The 16,896-nt window shown below is 37.1% G+C and overlaps 1 non-coding gene across 1 annotated transcript; it reads right to left on the reverse strand.

The window, feature by feature from the left end:
• Positions 1-1,581: 1,581 nt before the first annotated feature.
• LOC121205528 (small nucleolar RNA R71) lies at positions 1,582-1,688 on the reverse strand. Its single transcript, XR_005900604.1, has one exon. It is a non-coding gene; the product is annotated as a small nucleolar RNA R71 (small nucleolar RNA).
• Positions 1,689-16,896: the final 15,208 nt, after the last annotated feature.

Below are 16,896 nucleotides of genomic sequence, written 5' to 3' on the forward strand. Positions count from 1 at the left end.
AAACTGCCCCTAAACTCAAATCAAAACATAAAACCACTAAAACCCTCCTCCGAAAATCCAAATAAGAAAAAGACTCCTCGGATTCGTGCTCTCTGATCACCAACAGGAGGTAAAAGTTTCTATCTTATATCCTATTTGCACTCATATACACATATAATATTCGAATAGATGGGCCAAAACTGATGAATACCTTGAAAACACTTGTATTTTGATTTTCTTTGTATATTTTTTTTTTTGCGTTCGTAGTTGAAGTTACAATCAAAAATAAAAGGAATGGCTTTATAGCCGAAAAATAATCAAAAACAAAAGTACAAGCTTTTTTCTTTTGCTATCCCCTTGTTTTTGTTTCTATTTGTTATTGTTCTCTAGTATGTTTGCAGATACGTGGCAGTATGCGGGGTCTGTGCGCTGGTGTACGAATGTGTGCTGGAGGCCGTACGGAGGCGCGCTGGAGGCTAGGGCTGCGGCGCTTCTTGCTACAAGGGTTTCTGTCCTGTTTTTTTTGTTCTTGGGCTAAGGTTAGTCTTGGGCCAGGATAGTTGGGTTTAGAAATGGGTTTTTGGGTATTGGGCCATTATAATTGTTTTGGGCTGTTTTTTTTTATATTTGGACTGATGGACTATTAATAATATTTGGACTTTTACTTATTTTTGTTTTTCATTTTGGGTTTCTACTGGGTCAGGCAAAAGAGGGCTCTTACAACTAGTACTCTTGGTTCCTTTAGGTTTGACAATCCGCTCTTACTCAAGCTATATTGTTGTTCGATAGGTACACTTGCCTTTATCGTGATAACAGTTAGTTTCAAGAACAATCAATTATAAATTATAAAACTTATTGAACTTATCATATATCACATCATATCACGATCAAGTTTTTGGCGCCGTTGCCGGGGAACTAAGATATTAGGAACACTCAATTTTTATTACTGTAGCCATTTTACTTTTATTGCAATTTAAATTTTTATTTTCTTTTCTAATTTTTTGTTTATTCGCTTCTGGCAGGTTTTTATAGTGCATGACTAGAAGAAACTCATCAAGACCATTAATTTTTGACATTGAGATCGATCGCACAACTCACAGAAACTAAAGAGAAATAAGGTGAAGCCTAAGATACACAGAGGAAGAGCAAGAGGACAATATTTCCACCACAACCGAGGAGATGGATTAAAATCAGGAAAACCCACTACCTCTTGCCATAACTGGTGATCCAGTAAATCAAAATCCTGCTCCACGCACTATGTTTGATTATGCTAAACCTACTTTAAGAGGAACTGAGTCGAGTATAGTTAGGCATGCTGTTGCTGCAAATAATTTTGAACTGAAACCTAACACAATTCAAATGATCCAATAGTTTGTTAGTTTGATGGTTTGTAGGACGATGACCCAAACGGTCATTTGGCGAATTTCTTAGAGTTTTGCACACTTTTAAAATCAATGGCGTTTCTGATGATGCCATTTTCCTTCGGTTGTTTCCCTTTTTATTGAAGAACAAAGCAAAACAGTGGTTGAACTCGTTACCATGAGGGTCAATCACTACTTGGGAACAAATGACCGAAAAATTTCTACTTAAGCTAAAGCGGCTAAATTTAAGAATGATATCTCTTCTTTTGTGTAGATGGATCTAGAGACACTCTATGATGCATGGGAGAGATACAAGGACCTCTTGAGAAGATGCCCTCACCATGGGTTGCCCTTATGGTTGCAGGTTCAAACATTTCACAATGGTCTGAATCCTTCGACTAGACAGATGGTTGACACAGCTACTGGTGAAACTATCAATAACAAAACACCTGAAGTGGTTTACGAATTTATTAAAGAGATGTCAGTAAATAACTGTCAGTGGCAAGTCATGAGAACAAAGTCGACGAAATCAGCCGGTATTTTCAACCTCGATGCGGTTACTATGCTATCTACCCAGGTAAAACTCTTAAATAAAAAGATTGACGGTTTGTATGGTTCTACTCAGGTATATCCAGTGATGAGGTGTGATTCAAATGGAGGAGGAGCGTACACAAAATATCAACCCTTCAACCCTAGCACCGAGGAGGAACAAGTTCAATATATGGGTAATAATAATTCTAAATCTCAAAATAACCCATATAGTAACACATATAATGCAGGTTGGAGGAACCATCCCAACTTCTCGTGGGGTGGTCAAGGGAATCAAAGGCCACAACATTCTTCGGGTTTTCAACAACCACCTTACCAAAAGGAAAAGGAATTGAGCCTTGAGGAGATGCTAACAAAGTTTATCTCGGTGTCAGAAACTCACTTTCAGAATACCAAAATGGCACTTCAGAATCAACAAGCGTCGATCCAAGGGCTCAAAACTCAGATAGGCCAACTCGCCAAATTGATTTCTAAACGACCACAAGGTAGCTTGCTGAGTAACACTAACTCTAGCCCAAGGGAACAGCTCAATGCAATTACCATTCAAAATGAGGAAGGGCTAGTCAAACCTGAACCAAAATCAAGGCAAGGAATTGGGGTAAGTAAAAGCAAAAGTGAGGTAGACCACAACGAACAAACACCAGTAAATAAAGAGTACAAACCTTGTGTGCCATACCCCAATGTGACAAGGAAAGACCACACAGACGAACAATTTGTTAAATTCCTTAAATTATTAAAAAAATTACATATTAACTTACCGTTTATTGAAGCTCTTTCGCAGATGCCAAACACAGTCAAATTCTTAAAGGAGCTTTTAACAAACAAGCGGAAGTTAGATGAAATGTCACATGTGGAATTAAATGCAGTTTGTTCAGCCATACTACAGAATAAGCTGGCCAGCAAATTAAAAAATCCAGGGAGTTTTATGATTCCTTGTTTAATTGGTAGCTTAGATGTTAATAATGCTTTGGCTGATTTAGAGACTAGTATCAACGTCATGCCTTATAAAATGTTTAAACAACCAGGTCTTGGAAAACCCAAACAAACTAGGATGAGCATTCAGTTAGCAGACAAAACAATCAGATTTCCTAGGGGTATTATTGAAGATGTACTCGTTAAAATTGACAAATTCATATTCCCAGTTGATTTTGTTGTTCTAGATATAGAAAAGGATAGTGGCGTACCTCTAATTTTAGGAAGGCCCTTTCTAGCAACTGCTAGAATTATAATTAATGTTGGTACAGGTAAACTCACACTTCGTGTGGGCGAGGAAACAATCACTCTTCAAGCTCGTAATTCAAGTAACACATCAAATATCGAGGGTGATTGAATAAATCGTGCTACTAATACTGATCATATGGTGAAACCTTTTTTTTTAGGAAACACGTTCAGAGAACACACCTGAGCCATGTTCGAGTAACGACAAAGGACCCATCTATGAAGAACGAATGCTACAGGTCGAGGAACTAGAGGAATGGCGAACATATAAACCAAGGATGCATGATAAACCAAGGACACACGATAAACCAATGACACACGATAAACCAAAACCACGCCATGACGAACTCAATATTTCACAAAATCAACTTAAGGTTGGAGACAAAGTACTACTAGATGCAGCAGACCCTTGTATTGCCACTTATGAACCTAACGGAGCAATCCCTCTTACGATACTCAGTATTTTTCCATACGGTACAGTCGAGGTAATTCATCCCAAATTGGGTACTTTTAAGTTAAATAGTACTCGTTTAAAACCTTATTTTGATGAAATTGATAGAAGGGATGAGGAGTGTAAACTCCTTACACCACCATGATCACACAAAAGAGAGGTAAGTCGAGTTTAGACTCTAAATAAGTGCTTTTTGGGAGGCAACCCGATTACTAACAGTATTGATTTCTCTAAAATTTTATTTTTTAACATCTAATCACTAACTGAGTCCTTGAAACATAGGTTTTCTAATCCACACAGCCAGGCACACTGGCGTACCTTAGGCCGTACTCATAACACGGGCGGAGACACAGCCGTGCGATACGACTGTGTGAAAACAGGGAAAAATTTTTCCCAACACAGGATGCGATAAGTTACCATGGCCGTGCGACGTGGCGGTGGATGAGTCTGTCAAAACAGAATGAGTGTGTGACACGCCCATGTCTAGAGGCCATGGTTGAGACTGAGAAAACAACACAGGCGTGCAACACGCCCACCACCCTTGCTCAAGACTTATAAAACAACACGGGCGTGCGCATATACACACAGGCGTGGGAGGAGCGAACAAAGTAGGACACGGTCGTGCGATACGGCCGTGTGCACCAACACGCCCAAAGGACACGGGCATGGGCCAAATTTCAGATGCGCCTAAATTTGAAAATCACGATTCACATGGGCTAAAATTAGGGTACACGACTGTGGGATAAACCCCTCACAATTCATCATCCCCTTTCACAAAAACCCGACCCTAACCGCCATAATCCCTTCACACGCCCTTACTCCCATGCCCGTGGCCGGTCGACAACTCTCCTCAGACGACTAACTCCTCCCTTCACCAAGGACTATCGCTTTTTTCTATTCTTTCCTCCCCATTACCTTCCTCTCTTTCACTAATTTTATGGTATTTCTTTATTTATTTGGCTGATTTTTTATTAATATTCATAGTTCTCAATATAGTCACGCTTGTGCTTGCCATTCTTTGCCATTTTAGTCAATGCATTGTGATACATTCATTCTTTCTTGTGTTTCCATAGATTTCATGCCACATTCCATATTCCCATATGCATTCAATAGGTATTTAGTTGACACTATTCTAGTATTCCTAATGATAATAATGCTTTGATATATCTATTAGGACTTGGTTGTTTTTCAGTAGACTTTTCCCCTTTAGTCAGAAAACCCCCATGAAATATTAGTATCTAGTTTTAACATACTTGCATGTTTTCCCATTCGTGCGGATTATTCTTATAACTCCATGTTTTCATCGTAGATACTATGTCAAATCCATACGGGAAGAAAACTACTGTAGTCGCCCCAAAGAAGAGGAAACGACCAGTGTCATCCCCGAGTTCCACTGCCGAGATCAGACACTCATTCTTCTAATTCCCACAGGGACTATAGGAGGAACTATTTAAAATACTACAGGCCCAACCCCTAGGTGCGGGCCACTGCATTGACTGGGCCGCACTTGAACAAATCCAACTAGCTAACGCGGTCTGAGCCCTTCTGACGACTGACCCATAGGGGCTCTTTTTCGAGATCATCAAGCTGACGTACCTCAAGCTCATACTCGAACTTTGCTCGACCTTTCATCTTCAAGTAGTTATGTGTAACACCCCGAACCCGAGACCGTCGCCGGAGTCGAACACGAGGTGTTAACAGACTTCAAACCACTTATTTGACATTTCCCAGACAAGCTGCCAATCTGCGTACTAGTCGCTTTAAAAATCATATCTTGAGTTATGAAACTCAAAATCCAGTTCCGTAAATTTTCCCTGGAACTAGACTCATATACCTATATGGTAGAATTTTTGTAGAATTTTTGGTCGGGCCAATTAGTACAGTTTATTAGTCAAATTCTCCCATGTTACAGGGATCGACTACACTGAGCTTTTCGCATTACGACTTGGATATCTCCCTTCACAGAGCTTCAATTCCGATTCCGTTTGTTTCTATAGAAACTAGACTCAGAGAGGAATCTGTACATATATGGCATGACTCCTAATTATCTGTGGTTAATTTATAATGAATTTCCAAAGTCGGAACAGGGAATCCAGAAACTGTTCTGGCCCTGTCTCACGAGAACCTGAATATCTCTTAACATACTGTCCATATGATCATTTCGTTACTTCTATATCAAAATAGACTCATCAAGCTTTGATTACATAATTTATTCATTAATTAATTCCACTCCTACTATTTTTAGTGATTTTTCAATCTCACGTCACTGCTGCTGCCAGCATCTGTTACGAAAGCAACTATGCCTATTTCGTGATTTCTCCTTGATCTAACTAGTAATTCATCATACATATCACCAATTATGATCATGACTAGCCATGCCAAAGGCTAATCATTGTCAAACATCTCCCTACTACACTATTGCCATATCATGAATTTTAACACCAAAAATAATCAACCATGACATATGGCATAAAAAGGTCGAATTATCAAGATTTATGACCTAACGTTATGAAACCAAACCCAACCGAACATTTATGCCATTTTCGCATGGCTAAAAGTTTACATACCAAAGTTCAAACACAACATAATAGCCTATACATGCCAAAATGTTCTCCTAAGCCGACTAAGAAGAAAGTACCAAAACTTGCTAGCCGGTGTGATGACTCCAATGACGGCCCGATCACGCAAAAAGAGACGAGTCCAAGAAACCTAAAATAGGTGACAAGGAAACACCGAGTGAGTATATAACTCAGTAAGTCATAAGCAATGCACTACCATCCATTAATAACATTATCACAAGAGGAAGCAAAATGGAACGAGGCTAGTTACTCCATCCATACCGAACCATACCATAGTTCCTCAAACCTATCGGTTCAATCTCATACCAAGTCATGCATTCACATTCCATATACTAATCAATAGGATATTCGAGGCATTTTCATACATCATTTTATTTTCGTTACAATCATACAACTAAACGACCTTTCACCTATTCCACGATAAATCTTATGTACGTGACTTCAATTATAATTGTCACATAGGTTCAAACTTACCAAGCTCAACTTCAAATATAAACATAACGCCTATTAGTCACGAACTCAAGGTACTTACCCAATCCGCTGTCCGTGATCGACTCAATAATGTCGCACACTTAGTGTTCATAATGATTCAAAAGTATATATTAAGTCCGCACACTCAGTGCTATATAATCAACTCGCACACTTAGTGCTATATAATCAAACTCGCACAGTTAGTGCTACATAATCAAGTTCGCACACTTAGTGCTACATAATCAAGCTCGCACACTTAGTGCTACATAATCAAGCTCGCACACTTAGTGCTGTACAATTTAAACCCGCACACTTAGCGCCGATCTCATGATCATAAATGTTTATACCCGCACTCTTAGTGCCGAGATCAACAACTCAATACATCTCACCTCTTTTCTCTTCATCCAACACTTTCATCACCACATACATACATGTATATATATATTTATCATTCCATTCAGCATCATTACATAGACGTTATGATCATTTAAATTAATACAACTATATGCTTAATGACTTACTTTGTGTTGGGTAAGACGGTTCCAACTCGGCTACTCGATGATCTTTTCTTTGCCTTTGCTTGATTCTCCTCCTTTAACTCCTTGAGCTTAATCAATAAATCAACTAGTTTAACCATCTTGCTAAACATTCATAATTCAATTACACATGCATATGTATGTTTGTATATTCGGCAACCATCCTCACTAATTACCCATTTAGTCGATTATACACATAATTAAAGGTAACATCACGAATGGGCATACTTATGTATATATACATATATATGTATATATATATACTTCGGAATGGGCATCACACTTAGATTTAACACCACCTTCATACTCAATTAGATGGCCGAATGTATGTATATATGTACAATGTCAACTATAACATCATTTAAACACCTAATTTCATCTCATGAACACTTAATCGAATTTTCCTAATCTAGCATATTTTCACATCTATTTGTAACATCATGTAAATCCACATATAACTACATTTCTTAAGTTCCACATCTTAATGCCCATTATAGCCACTCCCATAGTCTAAATCTAGCAATCGGCAACACCCACCTTTCCACTATGTTAGCCAAATACTCATTCTCTTCTTAGTCCTAAATTCGGCACCTCCAAAAAAATAGCTTAACAATTTCAACTTTCATGCTAACATAACAAGCAACTTAACACATCCATATAACTAGCATGCTAATAGCATCAAGGTATCAACTAAAATTTTTTTAAGCTCCTTAGCCGAATCCTAACTCTCCAACAACCCCAAATCCAACCATGGGATAGATAGAATTTAGACTCATCACCCAAAGGTTGTGTAAACTTCCAAAAATATCATTGAACATACCTTGATCTAAAGGACCACCTTGGCCGAATCTTGCTTCCTCTTCTTCCTCTAGTTACGACAATTGCAAAAGAAAGAAAACATGAACACTCCTTCTTCCCTCCTTATTAAGCATTCAAACTCCCTCATTTTCATGCCACAACATCAAACACTCCTCCTAGATACAAGCAATGGCCAAACTTCTTCAAAATTTTTCTCCCCTTCTTTTTCTTGGTTTTTCGGCTAGGAGATGGCAAGTATGAACACCCATTTTTTTTTGTTCACTTTCCTATTATTATTCCCATCATTTGTTAACCAAAAAAAACATATTAAATTAGAATAAGTGGAGCATCATCACTCCTTGGCCGGCCACCATGTATTTTATGGGCAATTTGACATGCAAAGCCATGCTTCCTCTCCCTATTATTAATTACTCCTTATAATTCATCTATCATCTTTTCTAACTTCGTCAACTAGGTCCTTTTTGAATTAATTCACAATCCTAAAGCTAATATTAAGCATTTAATTCTCATATATTCGCTGTCACACAAAAATTTATGTAATTAAAACACAAAAATAAATTTTTGGCTCGGTAATGTGGTCTCGAAACCACATTCCGACCAGGGTCTAATTTGGGTTGTCACATTATGACAGAGTTCGATGATCCCGGAATGTTCCAGTTTCGTCTCGGCAGTTTAGTGCACCGGTTGAGCGTACATGAGATTGGCGTCGTCTTGGGCCAATACACGAAGGAGTTCATGGACGACAACGAACTCGATACCCTCTATCGCCACATCTACTACTCTCTTTCAAGGTGCTAGAAGGCCATCATTCTTGCTTCGGCCACCTATGACCCCAGTCGCTCTAAGGCATCAGCCCTCTCCCAATCCCTGAGGTACTTACAGACCATCTTGGCCCACACTCTGACAGGGCGGCGAGAGAGCACCAGCGTCGTCAACACACACGATGCCTACTTTTTATGGAGTATGGCAAACGGGCACGTTTTTAACCTTGCTTATTTCATTGCCCTTGCCATTCGCCATCAGACAGAGTGGCATAGGACAGGAGTCATCTCCATTGGCCCCTATGTGACTCGACTGGCACGGTACTTCGGGCTCCTCAACACAGCAGCACAGTCATCCTCCCTCATTCTCATTGGTCAAATGTCCCCACAGGACGTCTCGAGTATGTTACATATGAGGATGGTCAAGCGAAGATGTGGAACCGACCCTCCTCAATACCGCCTCGTCCGGTCCACCGAGGAGGAGTACCCAGAGGACATAACTGATGATGTACCTCCATGTCATGACGACCCACCGTCTCAATCACCACCCATCCATCGTCCAGTTTATGCGGCGGCTTCATACTCTGACATCTCTGAGCGCCTTACTCGATTTGAGCAGCAGTGTGTTCAGCGCTTTGATCACATTGATGCTACTCTACATCAGATTTGTCAGTACCTACACATCTCATCACCACCACCACCTTGCGCACCATCCAGCAATGACGATGTTTAAAGACTTTTTATTTTTTATTTTTATTTTTAGTTTTATCTTTATTTATCTTCTTTAAGTACTTTTTATTTTATTTTCCTTTATTATTATTTCATTTTTAGGTTTTATAATTTTTATTGAACAATTTATAGTTTCGGCTACTTCATTACGAGTAATTATGCTTCTCTATATTTCCTAAAGAGTTCTTGATTTTATCACAGTTATAAAGAGCTCCAAAACATATCATCACTTAGGAACTTGAAACTCCGCTGGAAAAGGTTCTCCACGACTGCCATGTCCTGCCCGACCACCATGATAACCTCTTCGCTGGACACTATGGTTGTGGAACCCAACCTCTACCACTACCGGAGTATCCCCCTCCAATCTTATCATTGCCTTGACTGATTATTCTCCATATCTCCAATTCAAGGATCCCATTCAACATTCAGGAAGTTTCACTTCTCTCCCTCTCCCCTCTGATATTATCTTTATATCACTATTATTTGACTTTGTACATTAAGGACAATGTACATCATAAGTGTGGGGGGGATATTTATATCATTATCAGAAAAAATCCCTGAATTTTGTCTTGTTCTAAAATAATCTTCTCATATCATTATTAGAATGAATTTTGATTAATTTATGATTTTTATTGATATGTCTTGAATTAAAACATAGGCATTCATGCATTGATGGTTTAAACTTTAAGGAATTAGAGAATCAAGCATGTAAGTTGATTTTTGAGTTTTAAAAATTTTTAGGTTGTTTCCCCAAGTTTAGGTATTATCTTGAGTTGAAATTCACAGATTTAACATCAAAAAGCCATAATTTTTTGTGAGATCTTGAGCCTTTAGAGCATATTTTATTTCTTTCATGCTCACTTTTACTATGAGTGCGTCAGTATTGATTTGTTATTCTAGAACTTACTTGATTATTCATGTCAAGACCACACCATTTGATTTTATATGTCGAGATGATAAAGGCACTTAGGTTTAACCCACTTACTCCACAAAAGCCTACCTTCATAATTAACCCTTAGTGAACCCCTTTGAGCCTAACAAACCATTCATTGATTTTCCTTCAATACTAACCCATAACCCATTATTGTTGAAATCCCCTAAATTAAATTAATCATTATTTTTTTAGAGATTTGATTTGAATAAATTACTTAGCTATGTTTTATTTTTGATAATTAACCTATGTTATTTGACTTGCTCTCAAAAAAATTACAATACATACATATAATAGTGGTAATTCATTGTTTTTGAGCTTAAGTGTTCAATTCCATATTTTGAGATGAAGCTCACATGTATTCAAGTGATGACTAGTTACTTTTCTAGTTAGGTAATTTTTCAATTCAATCTTGATCCTAACCTTTTCTTCAGCTTGTGACTACACCCCCTAGCCAAAGCCACGTTACAAACCTCTAAAGACCTTTTTGATTGATGTATCATCTCAATCTATAGTAGTGGATTTTGATTTTCACGCAAGCTTATGGTAATAACTTTTCATATTGACTAATGAATGCTTCATTTGTTATCCTTAAACACTTCGAGTGATTTGAGTAAAATCCTTTGTGAGAATGTTAAAACTCTGTGATATTTTGAATAAAAGGTAATCACTTAGATGAGGGGAGACACCTATGTTTTCATCACAAAAGGCTCAACTTGGAATGTTTGAACCTTTGATATTCTTCTAGTTGAATTCTAAATGTATGATTACTTATAGATTATTTTGAGATATTATTGATGAAAATTATAAGTTAAGAAGAATTTATTTTGATTGTGAGTTGAGGATTTTGCTTGAGGACAAGCAAATGCTTAAGTGTGGGGGTATGTGATAAACCATAAATTATACATATTTTTATCCCATGCTTAGCACATTTTTAGATGAATTATCCTTAGATTTCGATGCTTCTAATCCTTATTTTCATGTTTTATACTTAGATGAGCATAGGAGAGTAAAAAAAGCAAGAAACGGGCCAAAAACGAAGAAAATGGGCCAACATGGGAAATCAACACGGCCTAGACTTCCTCACATGGATAGATCACATGCCCATGTCTGTGCAGTAGAATCGAGCACGGCTTACACGGGTAGACCACACGCCCGTGTCTATTTAACAGCCTTGAAGAAGGATTGGAGAAATCGCACATGGGCGTGTCTCTGTCGAGCCCAAGTTCAGTCCTATTCGAAAAAGGCCACTCTTGAGGGCTTTTAGGCATTCTAAAGCCTATTTAAACACCTGAGGAGGCACTTAGAAGAGACATACAGAGTAGGAGGCAAGAAATTACTCAATGAAAGCTGATTGATCCATCTCAGAAGCCAGATTCATCATCAAGACTGAAGATCTCTCTTCAATTTCCTTCAGGAGTTTTGGGTTTTCTTTATGTTTTGTTATCATTATTCATTTGAGATGTTTTCTTTCATAACTATGAACTAAACCCCCTAAATACCTAAGGGGAATGAAACCTAAGATGGATCTTGTTATTATTATCTGAATTGTATGATAAAATTTGACTTGTTCTTAATTATGTGTTCTTAATTCTTTTTCTAATATTCTAGGATATTGATTCAAGTGGATGCGCTTATTCAAAGGAGTAAAATTCCCTGTCTAATAGTAAATTTGTCATAATTAAGCGGAGTTGATTTCACGCCTAGAGATAGGGTGATAAGATTTTGCTGGATTAGGGTGAAACCTAATAAGGGAGTTCATAGATCGAGTTAATGCAACACAAATGTGTTAATTAGAAAGAGATTTAAATTAATCAACCTAGGGTTAGATGTTATTAGTCTCGAGAGAGATAAAATATAACTTAGGGATTTTTACGGATCAAGTCAAGTGAATAAATCGTCTGATTCAAAGTCAAAAAACAAGTGAAGTCTAGGTGGATTTTTCCTTAGGTATTGTCATAATCAATTGAGTTTTCGCAAAAGCTTTTCCCCAATTTTCTCTCTGTGCACCCTTAGTTTAGTTAATTAGTTTAGATGAACAAATCCCTTAATTTTTAGGCTAGATAATAAAAAGAAAGTAATTACTAGTACTCTTGGTTCCTTTGGGTTCGACAATCCGGTCTTGCTAAAGCTATATTGTTGTTCGATAGGTACACTTGCCTTAAGAACGATCCATTATAATTTATAAAACTTATTGAACGTATCATATATCACATCATATCATGATCAACTTCCTTGGTGGTTAATGTTTGTTTTTATTTTTTATTTCTGCCTTTCTCCTCGGCTTCTTTCTCTTTGTTTTGATTCATTCTCTTCAAATTATCTTTTATTTTTGCTATCTTGTATTAAATTGATGTTGTACAAGGTCTAACTTCTCCTTCTTGATTTAATTCGTTTGTCGATAAGTTTCAAATTGAGGTTTTGTCTCAAAAATTTTTTGACGAAGCTTCAATTTTGGGGTTTTTTTTAGTTATTTGATTGTGAATTAATCATTTGTTTGGCCAATCGATTGTTGTTTAGGTTTCAGAATCACTATGTTGCTTTTGCATTGAAATCGTATCAGGTGTTTAACAAAAACCTACTTTTTCTGTGAATTGTGAACGTCAAAAAACATGGTTGTCGACTCCACACAACCATGTGCCCTACTGTGTGGTAGGTCATGTGAGCCAGACGAACATGTATCAGGCCGTGTGACAGGCCGTATAGCTCACTATTTTAGATTTAGGGTCACACAAGCTAGAGACATGGGCGTGTGTCCAAGCCATGTAGCTCACTATTTTGGAATCGAAGGCGCACGAGTTAGAGATATGGGCATGTGTCCAGGCCATGTGAGTTATATTTTTGGACTTGGGTTACATGGCCATGTGCCAAGCCATGTAAACCACACAAGCCAAGCTTGTAGGCCGTGTGAAACCACACAGGCGTGTGGGCTTAAAAATTGAATTTCTCCTTAGGTCTGTAAACATTATTCCAATCGAACGTATGCCTTTCGCGGGACTCATATGGTCTGATTTATCCTATAAAATTTGATTTATGGTAGTTGTTGGTGTATAATCTGATGTCTGTACGTATGTCTAATATGAAATAAGGTAAGTAGGTATGATTTGTTGGCGTATACTGTGCTTTTATTTAGGATGTGTTTAAGATATATGAATTGTCCAGGTACGTTCTATACTCTGTTAATTTTGATGGCACGTCTTTGTGTACCTTGTTGATGTGATATTTGAATATGTTAATTCGTTTAATATTGATTCTGATATATAACCATACATTTAATTTCATGGAAAATCTAATATGATTCATTGACATATGAGAAATTTGTTTTGCATAGCATGGATTATCATGCCTTTTGTTCTGTTATTATACGATAGCATGTCATACATGCTCATCACTCTAATTTCGAATATACATTCCATGATAAATTGCATGAGGTTGGGATAATGTGAACGGAAGAAGTTTCTGGTAGTTTAATGATCTGCATTATCTGGTGGTTTATCCACAATACTATTTGGCAGCTTGTCTACAATTCTGGTGGCACTACCTACAATCATCTGTTGGTGTGATTTGGTTGGATATGTTCTGGGGAAACTCTATTTTAGTGTATAACGAAGTTGGGTAGGGTGCTTTCTAATAAATCTGTATTCTGATTTTTTAATAACACAGTATTGGCATAAACATACATCCTCCATTAGGTTATACAATCGTTATGAAAATCACTGTGATACGCTGATTAGTTCCATTATGGTTATATGATGTTATGAAATTCTCTACATTACTCTGTTTTGTATATTGTGAGTGTTTGATCTCTATTTAAGTTTTGTTATACACTAAGATTTATAGCTCACCCTTTTGTTTTATCTCTATCTATTCAGATCAACATCTGATTTAGGACTGGACGATGTGTGGGAGCTCAGATTATTTTCATACTTAATGTAAATATGGAAAATTTTGAAATTAACTATTTTGATCTTTTGGGTTTGTAATCTGTTCCTGAACTCATTTTAGGTTTTTCTTAATTCATCTATAATTTACATTTTCTAAGACGGGAACTGCAAAATCACATAAGTTGACAAAACAAATTTCAATTTTAAAAAATAAAACTCTGAAAAAGGTTTTCCGTTGCAAATTTAGGAATTTCTTAAGTGTTTTCTGAAAAAGAACAAATAATTTTGTAGTGAATGTTTACGAAAGTCGTATTTGCTACCTACTTACCGAAATCAATTTTCCAAACAAGTTGATGTAATTTCTTTGGATTCGGTCATAACTTCTAGGCTGGGTTTGGGGTGTTATATTTACCCTTAGTATTGTACTAGCAAAAGAAGGTAGAGTGGTCAAGAAACACTCCAAAGATATACAAAACAACATATGCAATATAGAATAAATGAAAAATGTATCTTAAGGTTTAGCTTACTAAGTTCTTACGAACTTACCAAAGTTATTTCTGTTTTCAGGTCTGTAAAGGAATGTACGCCAAGAGATGATGCCAAGGTTACGTTAAGGAAGTGGCGCGTTAGGCTGTTATGCATACAGAGGAAATCAAGTGGCGTGTCTAATTCTGCGCATAAGTCATTTGAGTAGAAATTCAATATGTTAATAGTTAGAGCCTGTGCCTAAATAAATAAGTAGTACTCCATGATGTACACAGTAGACTAAGAGAGAAAGTAAGAAAGTATGATATTTTATTGATTCGAAATTGTAAGCATACATTGTATTTTGATAAGTAACTCTATAGTAGTCGTAGATAGTAGTTTGTACATAGGCGAAATGTAAATGTACACCAATAAGAAATGTTGTTACACTCATAGAGACATTTACATGAATAAGGAAGAAGAATTTTTCAGCTACATTTGTAAGAAGGACGTAACACTCAAAATTCAGATCCGGTAGGTCAAGTTTGGTCTAAGGCACTACATTACTTCTTTACAAAATGGTCTTGTCAATGTCTAGAACTCTTGATAAATCTAATTGAGTGTTTCTCCTTCTCTTTTAATGAACCTAGTTCATTTCTGGTTAGTTCTTAACTATCTTACTTAGTAGCTTAACTGGTACGGGACCATATTATAGGGCTATCATACTATCGGAGTAACTCATATCCTAGACATCATGTTACTTAGCCATAATTCTCATTCTTCTAACCTTAGTAATCCGACATGGGACCTTCATTCTCTTGTATTAGTTTTTGCAGTCCCTCCACACTATACGCCAGAATACATTTGGGCGAATACTACTCTACCGATCGTACTTTTCTAAGACTATGTGCCAAATCTCGTGTCTACCAACGCTAAGGCATCATAAGCGTGCTCAAGGAACTCATATTCTGTGTAAGTTTCCAACACTACACACCCTCAAAACTTTCTTTTAATATCTTATTACTCATGAACGGTATTCAAACATTAGGGCTTTTTCGGGCGAGATGTTATGGTGGCCACTTCTTTAAGCACTAAATGAAAAATAGTAAGTTCAAAAGACATAATGAGATGATTAAGCAGTTTAGTTTCCCTACGTTTGCAGAACCTGGCTCAGTGAGAAATATGCACTCTCTTCAAAAATTACAAAGTGAACCTGCTCAATCACACACACATTGTGATAATTTTTCACACTATTGTACTTTAAAGACAAAATACTCTCACCATTATGATCACCCCATTGTGATTGTAGTACATAAAACCACAACAGAAGGTTTTACCGTAACGCCCCAATAATCTTAAGTTGGATTGGTTAAATTCTGTCATAGTTGAGTGCTTGGCTTGGTGGCTAGAGGTGTAGGGTGTAAGGTGTGGGTCACAAGTTCGAGTCTTGGTGAAGTTGTTTTGTAGTTTTTGTTAATTGTGGCGTCAGGGGTAGCCTCTGAGTTAAACTCTAAGAGGTGGTTGGATGGAGAGAGTAGTTAGGGGGTAGTGGGTTAATGGTTCATTAGGATTAGATTTTATTTGTTATTATTGTTATTTGTTTTATTTGAAAAATAAAAAATAAATCTGATAAACCCAAAATCCCTCCCCTTTCCATCACGTTGCTTTTTGTTTCCCATCGTCTTATTTTCTTTTCTTTTTTTTCTATTCTTCGCATGAGTTTTGAGAAGAAATTGGCAAATTGTCCATTTGAGTACTTGGTCTGTAGTGCCTTGCTTTCTTTCATTCTTGTTATTCAATTCGGTAAGGGGTGTTCGATTGTTTAGTTTTCTACGTGGTTGATAAAATTGTCTCCCTTTTTTTAAGGTTATAGAATGGTTCTTCTTAAACTTTTATTTTTGTTAAGATGTGGTGGATAAAGTGTAATCGATTGATTGGCTTCTAGGTGGGGTTTGCGAGACAGATGATCTACCGGCAAGTTAGGAGTTGTGTGGCACTGTTCGCTCAAGGGTAAATGTTTCCTATCGATTTGGGGAGTTGTTAAGGGTTGAAAATAGGTTGAGTTGATTGTAACGTTTTTGGGAGTTGGATTTAGTATTGATTTAAGTGAATAATTTGGTGAACTAATTGTCGTTTTTAGGTTTTGGATGACTCGTGGGAGTT

This window comes from Gossypium hirsutum, chromosome A08 (genome assembly GCF_007990345.1).
Source record: "Gossypium hirsutum isolate 1008001.06 chromosome A08, Gossypium_hirsutum_v2.1, whole genome shotgun sequence".
Lineage (NCBI taxonomy): Eukaryota > Viridiplantae > Streptophyta > Magnoliopsida > Malvales > Malvaceae > Gossypium > Gossypium hirsutum.